The sequence below is a fragment of the Archocentrus centrarchus genome, chromosome 22, assembly GCF_007364275.1.
Source record: "Archocentrus centrarchus isolate MPI-CPG fArcCen1 chromosome 22, fArcCen1, whole genome shotgun sequence".
Lineage (NCBI taxonomy): Eukaryota > Metazoa > Chordata > Actinopteri > Cichliformes > Cichlidae > Archocentrus > Archocentrus centrarchus.
In genome coordinates this window covers 8549987-8564502 of record NC_044367.1, presented here as the reverse complement: position 1 = coordinate 8564502, position 14516 = coordinate 8549987, and the positions used below count along the sequence as shown (strand labels likewise).

The 14516-nt window shown below is 41.1% G+C and overlaps 1 protein-coding gene across 5 annotated transcripts in view; it reads left to right on the top strand.

The window, feature by feature from the left end:
• adck1 (aarF domain containing kinase 1) overlaps nt 1–14516 on the top strand; it is a 107846-nt gene that overhangs the window by 10166 nt on the left and 83164 nt on the right. Inside the window, exons 1-3 of one of the 5 annotated variants that reach the window (XM_030719009.1) lie at nt 10286–10383; nt 10513–10647; nt 10894–10956. The exons of the other annotated variants lie outside the window; for them this stretch is intronic. The gene's annotated coding sequence lies outside the window, so the exon portion shown is untranslated. Of the gene's footprint in view, nt 1–10285; nt 10384–10512; nt 10648–10893; nt 10957–14516 lie in introns of those variants that run through there. 5 annotated transcript variants of the gene reach the window in all.

Here is a 14516-nt window from a genome sequence, read left to right as displayed (position 1 = left end):
TGGAGTGGTTGGAAATGACAAGAGGAAGAAGTGATTAAATTTTGGCGGTGATCCGGATCACGATCTGGATCAAGGGAATTTTTTTTAAGGATTCTTCACTATTGGGGTATAGGGGATTATTGTTGTCTGGGAAAAATTAAAAATTATTTCACAGTATTAGATACACGTATTACAGCGTCAGTGACCCTATGGCCTTGGTGGAGGTTTGCGCTCTCTGAGTGCTTCTAGTTATTTTTATATTTATTTCAACTTAGTTTTAAATTTTACTACTTCTACATTCTTTTGCACTTTTAGTTATAAAACTGTACAAATTCAGATTTTTCCCCTCAGGTCTGAGAGTAATGCAATTTCAATCCTCTCCATGTCCTATACTTATGTAGTATTGACAATAACAAAACTTTGACTTCTTGAGCTAATCTGAAGGCCACATGAAGTTTAGAGGTCTGTAGCGACTGACAGAAACTTGGCGACCTGTTCACACTATTTACCTCAGTATATGTTGACCCTGCTCTGTGATTTTACATGGCCTACCACTTTGTTGCTGGGTTGCTGTTTTTTTTAATAATTTTATTTTTGGTTTTCAAGATTTAATACTTACAAAAAATAAAACAAATAAACAAACAGACAGGGCCCAGATGCACAGGTCAAAGTGTTAAACATTGCAGTTAACAAATAGTGTACACACAAAGTATATATATATACATAAACATATTCTTACAGATGTGCAGATGTATACAAACAAGCACACATTAAAAGCGACAAAGGGATATATCCTAAAGTTGGAATCTGTTTAGCTTAATCTGGCCTTAGCTAAGTGATCTAGGAAGGGATTCCAGTAGCGCGAAAAGGTATCTTTAGCGTCTTCACTGAGTTTTTCCATTTGTATTATGGACATCATATCGGTCACCCACAATTGGAAGGAAGGAGGTCCAGAGGACTTCCAGTCTCTCAAGATTAGTCTTTTGGCAACAATCAGTCCAAGTTCCAGTGGCTGCATCATTGCAGCAGGTATAGCATCGGGCGTTTGGGAGCATCCAAGGATCACAAGACCTGGTTCGAGTTGTAAAGGGGTCTTATATGCCTTGGCGTACCAGTCACATATTTTTCAACCAGAAGCCATTTAATAAAGGGCATGACCAGAAAGCATGAGACAGCGTACCTTCCGGCATATTACACCTGTCACACACTGGGGAAACAGTGGGGTAGATCGTATGCAGAACCTTTGAATAGTGTAACTGATGAATGATTTTAAATTTGGATTAATTAATCCCTGCTGTTTATTGCTTCCATTTGTTATAATACCACTAACAGTTGACTGTAGAATATTTAGTAGCGAAGAAATTTCATGACTGGACTTGTTGCACAGATGGCATCTTATCACGGTACCACGCTGGAATTCACTGAGCTCCTGAGAGCGACCCATTCTTTGACAAATGTTTGTAGAAGCAGTCTGCAAGCCTAGGTGCTTGGTTTATACACCTGTGGCCATGGAAGTGACTGGAACACCTGAATCCAATGATTTGGATGAGTGAGTGAATACTTTTGGGAAAATGGTGTACCTCAAGTATTTTTTTCTGCATTATGTTACCTATTACTATGCACAAAACCTTCCATGTTACCATTCAAGCCGGGCAAATGGATGAAAATACAACATTATAGATAAATCAAAATCAGTGGGGTAAGAAGTGATGGGTGTTACTTTATGTTTTTTTGTTTTGTTTTGTTTTTTTTTGTCAGGGAGAATCTGACAGACATTAACCCTAATTTCTGCTTTCAGATGTGAGGTAAAGTAGAGTCTGCTGAGCAGCATGCATGTTTCACTATCAGATTGCATTTTAAATTCATAGTTGAATCCACCAAAAAGGATCATATATGATTGGAAAGCCCTACCAGTTGGACATAAGTGTGAATGGGAGCTGCCGTGCACTGAGTGATTTGTGTTGGTGTTTGTTAAAAGGCCACAGCTCAAACAGGTTCACACAGGAGACTGCAGGAAAGGTCAGAGATCATCTGCTCTGACAAAAAGTGCTGCGCTGCAGCAAGAGAGCTGCAGTGAAGCTTGAAGAGCATGGTTCAGCATTGCTGGCACATACAGACTGCTGGTCAAGCCTGGCTACAGATCCTGATTAGAATTAATGCATGCTGCTGATTTAATACAGAAATACTTGCCTCCTAATTATTATGAAGTCATAGAGGTGAGAAAACAGAACAGTGGCCCAACTCTTGTTCAGTGATTCTCTCTCTCTGTCTCTCTCTCTCTCTCACTCTCACTCTCACACACACACACACACACACACACACACACATACACACACACACACACACACACACACACACACACACACACACACACACACACACACACAGTTAATAGATACCTAACAGGGAGGCTAAATTGGACTTGAAAATTATCCCACTTCTCTACATGTGATACTGTTATGATGAATCTTAATGTTGCACAGACCACTGTATGTGTGACATTCATGTATTGTGAGTTATTTGCTCTGTGCAAGTTCAAAACAGCACTGGGTGTTATTGTGATTGCTTATTCAGTAAGGAATTGTGTTAGTGTTTGGGGAAATTGAACAATGGGCATGTTTGCAATCTTACTGAGAGTTAGATGACAGGCAAACAGTCTTAAAACTTTTAAAAGCAAGTACAGTATAAAGCCTCTCTGTTGCTTGGTTGAAGTGGTGATGATGGGAAGTTTCATTCTGAAGATTTCTGCTGAAGGGTTTTATATTATGAAATGGGGCTGTAATGTTATCCTAATTTATTTTATATTCTTATTAATCACAGGAGGATACCCCTGTCTATGGTGGGTCTTGTTTCTACACTCATGTAAAGTAGAAAAAGGTGCATTAGAATCACGTGGATTGGTATGGTCATGATGACTACAAATGTAGACCACACCCTCTGACCTTCAACTGTATGTTTGTTTCCTGTTATGAAGGACACATTTGACCACAAAGTTGTTGAGCTTTTGTTTCTGCACTTCCCCATCCTCATTCTTCTGCTGATAACGTGACACCTCGTGTTCAGCTCTGAGCAGAGCAACCAAGCTACTATCAGCCCCTCATGAAGAGCTTCATTCAAAAGCTACTTAAGCAGCCAGATTTCCAGGCTTATCAGAGGCTTCCCTGAGTGAACTGAGAGGCCATTTATGGCCAATTTGTCTATTGCAGAACAAGCAAGGGAGCTCTCTCAAGTCTGCCAAATGAGAGGTGGAACATGGCCCACAATGAGAGAACAGTTGGACTGCTTTTTGTCCTTTTGCATCCAGCTACATTCAGCTGTAATTTTCTCAGCCTAAGGAAATCTCTTTGGCTCAACACTACATTAAACTCCTGTGTGTCACAAGCACTTAGGTTTTTGCTAGACCTAGATGTTGACCTGTTTTTGCAATATAACTGTCATTTAACTTATATTATTATAAAATACCAGATCCAAAAAAATCATTGGTGGGCTGTGTCTGTTACCACGCCCACTGTGCCTTTTTAAAGGGTGTAATGTATTATGATATTGACTCAAGAGAGTGGTTGAGTATTGAGAGCAAGGCTATATTTTCCTGCACCCTTTTTACTCACAGTTCTAATCATATTATGATATTGATTGTAATAAACTGTTTTGCTGTCTCTGATTAGAATAAGCTTTAGCTACAACAGTGGCCCACAAACACAGCATTTTTCTGAATTTCACTGAACTTGAATGAGCAGAGGCCTATTCTCTGTAATGGAATAATGTAAGTAAGTAAGTAAAATTTTATCTATATAGCACCTCTCAAGACATAGACCACAAGGTACTTCACAACATTAAAACAAATTACAATTGGAGTAAGGAGGACAAATATATATATATATATATATATATATATATATATATATATATATATGCTGTGTTTGTGGGCCATATATATATATATATATATATATATATATAATATAAAGTAAACTAACCAAATGCAAGCCTAAAAAGATGAGTTTTTAGCTGTTTTTTTAAAAGACACCACCGAATCCGCAGTTCTTATACATAACGGGATAGAGTTCCAGAGTTGGGGAGCCACTGCTGCAAAAGCTCTATCTCCCCTAGTTATCAGCCTTGAGTGATGTAGGGCCAGTAGACCTTTATCACATGACCTCAGAGACCTGGTGGGAATGTAGGGATGCAAGAGTTCACTGATATAAGTTGGGGCTTGACCGTGAAGACCTCTGTAAGTCAGGACCAGAATTTTAAACTGAACTCTGAAATTAATGGGGAGCCAGTGCAGCTGGATGAGTAACGGTGTGATGTGCGAATACTTAGAAGATTTTGTCAGAAGCCTTGCAGCAGCATTCTGAACAACCTGGAGACGCTCCAGGGAGCTTTTGCTAAGACAAGTAGATAAAGCATTACAATAATCCAGACGTGAGGAAATGAATGCATGGATAGCAATCTCAAGTTCAGAACGTGACACAATGGGACTTAACTTAGCAAGGTTCCGTAAATGATAGAAACAAGAGTGAACCAGAGATTTGACGTGGGTATCTAAGGAGAAAGCAGAGTCAAAGGTTACACCAAGGTTCCTGATGGAAGATTTAGCAAATTTGGCAAGAGGACCAAGAGCTTCCATTATCCTGGGTATAAATCTATCAGGGGCACAAATGAGGACTTCAGTTTTTTCATCATTAAGTTGGAGAAAGTTATCAGCCATCCTATCGAGCAAGATGATAAGCTTGTAGATGATTTGGAGTGATTTTGGATCTTTTGGTTCTTCAGAGCAGTTGTTGGAATGGTTGTCACAGAAACACAGCCATTAAGTCAAAAGTACTTTGGAGCACAATACAAACAAAATTGCTCAACCATGGTTGCAATATACTTGTGGGAGGAAACTGCTGATACAAAAAGCATTTCACATTGAGAATGACCTCAAGATCTGTTTCGCTACCCAAATAATGGTAACACTTCATTTGGAATATTTCTGTGTATGTTCTGAGTCATCCCAAGCCACAGTAGTCTCTGGGAAAATGGAGAATGGACTTCTTTAAGTTTGGTAAAGACCAAAGCATCGCCATACTACCAGCTGACAAGGGGAGGTGCACCATTGTTCTAAATTCAACTGACTACACCAAGATTACTACATTCCTCAGTGACAACAATACTTAGAGATTTAAGACAAGACTCCAACTACAAGAAAGTCATTTGTTGCCTACAACAACTTGAAAGGGAGAAAGCCATTGACCGACATACATGTTACCACCTTTGTCTTGGAGAAGCTACGCTATGTATATATTGACTTCCTAAGACTCATAAAGAAGGAGTACCACTCTGACCCATTTTTAGTAATATAAACTCAGTCACGACATTTCTCCGCTTGTGGGTAACACACACCATTACATGGAAAACTCCACTGACTTTACCAGCAAAGTCCATAATCTTAGGCTGAATCCAGATGAAACCATAGTGTCCTTTGGTTTGTTGTTTAACTTGTATGCTTACAACTGAGGCAGTGGAGACTGCCTGAAAACAACTACAGCAAGATAGCTTCTTACAAAACAGAACTGGCTTTACATCCAATCAGATTTGCACACTGTTAGACCTCTGCCTTACTAGCACATATTTCAAATACAATGAGGGTTTCTACAGACAAAAGCAGGGATGTGCCATGGGCTCCTCAGTGTCCTCCATTTCAGCCAACCTTTACATGCAGGAAGTGGAAGGCAAAGCTTTTGGCTCCTTCAAAGGGATGGCACCTAGCCACTGGTGCAGATATGTGGATGATACCTGGGTCAAAATCAAAACCCAAGAAGTAGAAGCCTTCACCACATCACCTCAGTGCATAAAAACAATACATTCACCAGGGAGGATGCCAAGGATAATAGGTTACTGTTTCTAGACTGTGCTGTGTTCATTAAGAAAGATGGAAGCACTGAAGTTTACTGGAAACCCGCACACAGACCAGTACCTACTCTTTGACTTCCACCACCCCTGGAAGACAAACTTAGGGTGATCAAGATCCTGCAGCACCGGCAGAAAACATTCCCTCTAAGGTAGAAGGGAAAGAAAAAGAAACACACATGTGAAAAAAAGCTCTTAAAACATGGGTATCCCAACTGGGCTTTCATCAAATCAGCGAAGATGCACAGGAAAGAAGGTCAGACACCAACTAGGGAGAAAGAGAACAACAAATGGAACAACATTTTCTCTCCCTTATATGGCTAAACACCACAAACCAAAAAAAAAAAAGTTCAGAAATACATTAAAAAAAAAAAAACTGCATGTAAAGAGATAAAATACTAATAAATTGGCTAATATATATCTTGTTTTTTTCCCGATGGTAGCACTTTGGAAAACTGTACCTTTTCTGGTTTCCTTCTTATATAAGTTTCTTCAGCCAGACTTTCTCCTGCTTTTTTGCCTTAGTGGTATAGGATTCTCTCTTCCTTATGTGCTGTCATGAATCTGACTTTGATTTTGCATGCAAACTCATTTTTTTGCGCATGAACGTTTCCATGCGTAAACTAATGAATGAAGCCCGTTGTCTGGAGAGGATTTTCATCCCAGAGCCTGAACATCAACCCTATTGAAAATTTGTGGTCTATGTTTAAAAGCTGATTATGCACCAGGAAACCAACCAATTTAAATTAACTCTACCAACTCTGCCAAGAATAGTGGTCAAATATACATCCAGAATTATGCCAGAAGCTTCTTGATGGCTATCAAAATCATCTGTTCGAGGTGGAACTTGCTACGGGACATTTAAACAAATATTGGTGTGGGTGTCTGTATACTTTTAACCCTGTGTGGACTAGAAAAAATCCAAAATTCAAACTTGGCAACCAGTTCTTGTTTTATAAAGTTATTAACAATGCATACTGTACAATCATTTCACCCTTGAAAAATACTATTTTCAAAGAAGTCATTTAAAGCCCAAAATTACCATGGCATTCATAGTCATGATGAATGCATGTAAACTTTGTCCATTTTATTGTGTCTCTCTTGTGTTGGTGTCTTTTGCTTTTCCACATGCCCTCTCCAGTCCTTTCTGATGAGACAGATTAAAAGACAAAAGAGTGAGAGAAATTAAAATGGACATCAATAGAGAGAGAAGAACAGGAAAAACACGAGTTGCGCTGGTTGATGGAAATAGGTTCTTATCTATGGACTGATTATGTAATCCTAAGTACTACTTTGTTCACTCTATCTCTGTTTTTCACCCCTCTATCTCTCTCTATCTCAGAGAGTTCAGGTTTCTCTTAGTGTCTCATTACAAGCCATGCCAACAGATGATTGGGAAATTAAATGTAGCTTCTTTAACTCACGTGAATAATTCATGACTGTTGGCTCAGGCCTGTGGGCAAGGTTAGAAGGGGTTGGATGCCTCATATATAGAGAATTAAAATGGATTAAAATGCATTATTGAAACATGTAAAAGTTGAAGTTAGTGGCACTACTTCAAAAACTCACATTGCATGTCACTGGACAAACCTGTCTGCCTAAAAAAATTATGTTTTTTCCAAGTTTAGGTAACAAAATGTTTGCTTAAATTTAGCCAGAGATTGGCTCCAGTTTACTAATTTTAATTTTAAAAATGTTTGTACAAAGTCAGCATTCCAATCCGCTGGGCACGTGTAGAAGAGAAAACAAAACAAACAAACCAAAAAAACATTGTTGTTGTAGAAGCTCTAATCTGGTCAAATCACTATCACTGCGTGACCAACAGGTGAATGGCAAAAAATGGGGAGTTTTATTTCTCCCTTCTAGCCTTCCAGCATGAAGAGAACATAACTAAGCCACACCAGCGAGAAAGCACCAAATTACTGTTAAACTTATTTACATCCAGCCAAGAAAGATTTATAGTAATTCCTAAACATGAGTGGACAGGTATGGGTTAGGGGTGGCTGTAGCTCAGGATGTACAGTAGGTCACCTACTAATCAGAAGGTTGGCGGTTCGATTCCGGGCTGCATGCCAAAGTATCCTTGGGCAAGATACTGAACCCCAAGTTGCTCTCTGAACCAAGCGTTGGAATATGAATGTGTGTGAGTGTTAGACAATAAGCACTTAGCTTAGTTACACATTGAAGTGCTTGTGTGAATGGGTGAATGTAAACATGATGTATAAGCCCTTTGAGTGCTCAGTTAGAGTAGAAAAGCGCTATATAAGAACTAGTCCATTTACCATGTCAGCTGAAAATCTAAATGTAAAACAGTAAGATGTAATCTTTTCATTATTTGTTTACATTTTCTTTGTATATTTCTTCAAAATTTCAGGCTGTTTTTAAATGTGTTTAAAAAGGTTAAGTTCTGCTTCATTGAATTATTGTTAGGAAGCCTGTAGGGAACTACACATTACAGGGACCAGAGCAGGCAACATGGAAGGAAACCTGAAAGTGCTATGGGTAAACATAGTTTTCGTAAAATAATAATTCACATCAGCAGTAATGACGTCACTCAGAGGTCACTAAAATTAATATTGAGTCGTGTGTAACTTTGCTAAAAAAAAATGTCGGACTCTGTAGTTTTCTCTGGGCCCCTCCACATTTGGACCAGGAGTGACATGTTTAGTTGCATGTTCTCCTTAAATTGCTAGTTGTCTGAGTGGTGGCCAAAAAACGATGTGGGCTTTATAGATAATTGGGGGAAAACCTGGTCTTCTTAGGAGAGACATTATCCATCCCACTTTGGATGGAGCAGCTCTCATTTCTAGAAATCTGGCCAAATTTATTAAACAACCTAAAATGTGACTGTGCAGGGTTGAGCCCAGGAAGCAGTTTTCTTCACACAAAGTTAATTATGGAGTTCCATAATGCACTGTTTCTTCTTCACTCACCTTGTTTCACTTGCTCTGTGTTTACACACCACTCTGCATTTATTTAGTATTAATCTCAGGCTCTCTTCCACAACATGTCTTTTGTCCTTTCTCTCTCCCCTCACTGCATCTGGCTGTGGCAGATGACTGCCCCTCCCTGAGCCTGGTCCTGCTGGAGGTTTCTTCCTGTTAAAAGGAAGTTTTTCCTTCCCACTGTCACCAAGTGCTTGCTCATAGGGCTTCGTCTGATTGTTGGGGTTTTCTCAATATTGTTGTAAGGCCTTTACCTTGTAATATAAGGCACCTTGAATTGATTTGGTGCTATATAAAAAAAAATGAACTGAACTGAATAAAGCCTCAGGGTTTTTGCAATTTTTTTCAGATTGATTTTCTTCTAGTAAGTGATTAGAAAATGCAAATGGTATTCATTCTTGCGTGAGATTAACAGTCATCACATTTACGGTGATATTGGTGTATTCCTTTTCAGTTTAAATACTGAACATGAGCATAACTTCAGTAGTTTGGCTTAATGCTGTCATGGTATACAAAAAGACAGATTGAGGGTTTGGTTGTGAGGGAAATTGAGAGTGGCCTCTTGAGGAAATAGGAGTGCACTGCAAGTCATGAGCCTATTTTAGGAGACAGAGTGAAAAGAGGATAAGGAGGAGGAGGGGAAGACATGATGAACTGGTGAGAACGAGGGCAGACAGATAATGACTAATGATTCGCTTGTTCCCTCAGCCGCATGAAAAGAAAGCAGGAGCACAGAGCTGATTTGGGGAAGCAGCCACTTTGAAGGTGGCCTTTCACTGACAAAATAAAAAGGCATAATAAAATGCTGATTAACTCAGCACATCTGCATAGTATCATGGAAATGCTTTCATCACATCCCAGTGTTAAAGATGAAGAGTTGTCTTTTTAGCCCTACTACAGTGAACATGTCTAAGGTTGTAATTTGTAGGCACCATGGGGAAGGAAATCAAAGGCTCTATTAATGATGATTAGTGACTTGGAGGAAAAATCCTTCTTATCAGCTGTTATGTCAATGAGTTCTTCTGTTTTTCTGCTTTGCATACCCGTCATTTAGCTGAGTCAGCTATGTTTAGAGGATTCACTGAGAGGCAGAAATGGCAAGTTCAGACCTGGGGTTACAGTTCCATGATTTGCAGTCATGTTAATGTAGCAGCTGCTGTCCTTTCTTACATATAGCACATATTAGGAAATAGTCAGCCGTAGACCTGTTCCCCCTACTGGAAATAATCAGCGTGGTTTAGTCAAGAAGACTATTTAGATAGAGCATATGGCACACATGATGCCTACTGACGAGCAGTGAAGTCACCAAGATATTAGATGCACTATTCACACATAGGGGCAATCTGACATCACAGAAGCTATGTATTGTTGGAGCTGGCAAGTTAATGAACAGCTAGCATCTGAAATGACTACTTTGAAAATTTGTATTTTTACTGCACCTTTTTCAGGTAAATCCCAGAAAAGTTCAGGGCCTGAGGGAAAACATTAGCAACAATCATGACTCTGTTGCGGCATACAGCGCATTGAAAACAGAGGACATCTTTTTTTTTTCCTACACAGAGAGGTGCTTGCCACATGCCCTAATTGCCATATTTGATCCCTTGTGAGTTTGTCAACTTCCTAAAAATGAAGGATATCCAGCACCTATCAAAGAGTCACAGCTAGACCTTTCCCTTTCCTTCCTGCCTTGTAGTTCGGTACTGGTAGATTATGATCAGTATGCTGCTGTGGTGGTTCTCTAGAAGAAAAAGGCTTTACATTGCAAACTGCTCTCCAAGATGGTGGAACTGGCATCCATCCAGGGGACGCAAACTCACTGGAGAGCCAGGTAATATGATGTATTCATCACAAAGTGGGACCACTGGTATTGCAGAGATTAAGGATGAGAAGGAATTAAAATAAAAAACATATTATACTATAGTGGTTATAATATAGTAGTTGTACTAGTTAAATATAATTATTTGCACATATAGATACCTGTAAACTAGACATTAATGGCATTTAATATAGACCTATTCCAACATTGAACTGATTTGTTGGTAGACATGGCTGCACGTCACCTTTTTCCCAGCAGATACCAGCACTGATCACATCACCCTGAAACTCAGGACTGCTGCGTCATGGGGAAAAAAGGAAGGTAAGTTCCCTCCACCTCTCCTCAAGCTCTGACCATTGTGAGGGAGACACTGTGTGAATACAGGGGTGTGGCTAGATAACTACTGACCTTGACAAGCTCATGGCAGCAGCTTATCAGCCAAACAAGTGTGAGGCAGGAAAATCCTTGAGGGATATAGACAGGAGGGAGCGTTTAACATTTGCTTCCCAGCTGCCTGCTGTAGTTAGATCACTGCTGACAAGCTAATCTCCAGCAGCAGTATAAATACTGCATTTCTCTGTCAATGCTGGTATCTCTGTGCTACCCAGGAGTTAAACAGCAGCTGGCACAGTGCCTCAGAGTACAACATTTAATGTTTTTTCAAAGGAATGGCTACAGCATTGCATCTAAACCAAAATGAAACAAATCATTATAAATAGAGGTGTAGTAGTCTTTACTTGCCTGGCTCCTCAGTCTGCCACTCTGTGCTGTAAACCTAACACTAGATCTAGAGAGGTTTTTTTATTGTGTTTTTATGATGACACAATGGCCACAATAGGTTCCCCTACTTTAACAGTGAGAGATATTTAGTTGGTGGTGGCTTAATGTGGTTAAATTTTGACAAAGTTTCATGACGTGACTGAGTTGCTACTTAATGTGGCTCAGGTTGTGCATCCTTTAAAAGCTTTGACAATGCAAGCAGTTCAAAAGTTAAGGTTAATCTTACAGATACTGTGGCAATTTCATGGATAAAGGGGGTTGCTGTGGCTTAGGAGGTAGAGCAGGTCATCTACTAATTGGAAGCTTAGTGGTTTGATCCCTGGCTACTCCAGTATCCTTGGGCAAGATACTGAATCCTAAGTTGTTTCTGATTGGAGTGTGTGAATAGAAATTACTTAGACATAGAAAGTGCTTGTATGAATGTCTGCATGTGAATTAGTGATTGAAACATCCTGTAGGAAGCACTTGGAGTGCTCATGTAGAGTAGAAAAGCACTATATAAAAACCAGTCCATTTACCATAATTAATACCAGTAATCTATCCTGGTTTTCCCTCAGTTGAATATCACTTTTAAAGTCCCCTAAGCTGCTCTGTTTTGTGGTGTCCAGCCAACATACTTTAATGTTTGAAGGAGAAACGAGTAGATAATTCACTTGTTAAGGTGATTTGTTCACAGGAGCTCAACTAGAGCACTGTGGTAAAGCAATAATAGTCAATTTGTAATATTCCAGTTTAACCACAAAAACACAGTTCCAGGAGTCTGCCTGGCCATGGGGAACAAAGAGGAGAAGCAGTAGCTCTGGGGGCCTGCTTAGTCATGGGGTGAGACATCAAGAAAGTGGCCAGTTGTGGAGATAGAGGTAATGGGACACCCTGGTGGCTTGGCCAGGGGCCGCCAAGGGCAATGAAATTGGAATCCCTCGGGAGGCTGAAAGGTGTGCCAGTAACAGCAAAGATAGTGATCTTCAGGAGGCTTGGCTGGAGGCTGACGAGAGACAAGGAAACTCTCCGGAGGGTGGCATCAGCGGAGCCGATGGGCACCTCAAGTGACTTGACAGGAAGCAGGCAGGGAAGGAGACTTTTCAGAGGCTGGCGTTGGCAAATGAGACACCTCTGGTGGCTTGGCTAGAGGCCTATGACAGCCTGGCTTGTGGCCAGTGGTGAAGACCGAGATCCTTGGACAGGCATCTCGGGGATCCTCTGGCTCAGGCCGCAGGCTGTTCACCAGGGCCCGTTGTCTCCTCCGATGAGTTGGGCTGTTGTGTCTCGAACCTAGTCTCCTCCAACGACTGGGTTTGTGGCAGCTCTGGCGCAGGATACACAGGTTTAACAGGTTGGGGCTGTGCAGACCTCACAGCTGACTCCTCTGATAACTGGGGCTGCCCAGGATGCAAAGGCTCTCCAGGAAGCTGCTCCGCATGACTCACAGTCCTCCCTAAAGGCTGGAACAGTGCAGGGCCTGCTGCCAAATACGGATGCTGGAGCAGAAGCTGAGGCCTGGCTGCCCTGGGAATTTGGGTGCAGGAATGGGCTGGGCCCTGGCCACTCCCACCCTAAGAGCAAGGACAGGTGCAGGACCATAGAGATATATACCTAGACGCCACATTGAGCGCTGACTTGTATGTCAGCGTCGTCGCCATGGATGTGGCAAAAGTGGCCAACATAATACTGCACTCGTGCTGTTTTTCGAACCGTTCTACAGTGGGATTACCTTTCACAGGTAAGACTGACGAATTGTTTTAGATCGTATATGGCCATTCTAAGATTTTGAAAACAGAATTATTTTTTTGCGCCTAAAAGTTTCCCAGTGTATATTAGTGCATATTTGAATGTGTGAATGAATGCATTGAATAACTTTGTAGAAAGGCGCTTTATGAAGTTCAGTCCATTCACTTGTATTAGTCTACAGTGCAGATCTGCCACATCCAATATGGTGGACGTGCTGACGTGCCACAGCAACGGGCTACCCCGCTCAATGCAGCATCTATGTATATATGCCTATGTGCAGGACGCTCAGTCTCCAGGGAGGCCCCAGGCAGGGCAACAGTCTCTAGAATTGCTGGTAGATTAAAAAATGTGAAATAATTTTGAGTATATATGTATTTGTATAAATATGTATCCCAGTGTTAATGTGCTGGAAAAACTTGAAAGTGCTTAAAAAGTGATTGAATTTGATCCTGGAAAAGGTGTATGAACCCTGATATATATATATATATATATATAGCAGAAACCTGAGAAGGAAGAGGAGGAACCATCATGGAAGGACAGGCCTCTGCACGGCATGTACCACCGGCAGATAGAAGAAGTGGCTGACATAGAAAAGTCCTACCAATGGCTGATCAAAGCTGGACTGACAGACAGAATGGAGGCACCATTCATGGCAGCACAGGAACAAGCTCTAAGCACAAAATCGATAGAGGCTGGGGTCTACAACACCAGGCAAGACCCCAGGTGCAGGCTGTGCAGAGATGCCCCTGAGACAATCCAGCACATAACAGCAGGGTGCAAGATGCTAGCAGGCAGGGCATACATGGAACGCCATAACCAAGTGTCCGGAATAGTATACAGGAACATCTGTGCCGAGTATGACCTGGAAGTCCCGAGGTCAAAATGGGATATACCCCCAAGGGTGGTTGAGAATGACCAAGCTAAGATCCTGTGGGACTTCCAGATACAGACAGACAAACTTGTGATGGCTAACCAACCGGACATCGTAGTGGTGGACAGACAGAGGAAGAAGGTCGTAGTGATAGACGTTGCAATACCAAGTGACGGGAACATGAAGAAGAAGGAACACGAGAAGCTTGATAAATTACAAGGGCTCAGAGAGGAACTGGAAAGGATGTGGAAGATGACGTAACAGTGGTCCCCGTGGTAATTGGAACACTCAGGGCAGTGACCCCCAAGCTGGGAGAGTGGCTCCAGCAGATTCCTGTAACAACATCTGAGATCTCTGTCCAGAAGAGCCGAGTCCTGGGAACAGCTAAAATACTCTCAGCCTCATATACACATGCCAATGAAACATCTCAGTTTGCTCCAGTAAAGCAAATTAGATAAAGATTTTCACCTCGCCGCTGTAAAAAACGCTATTCAAAACATCC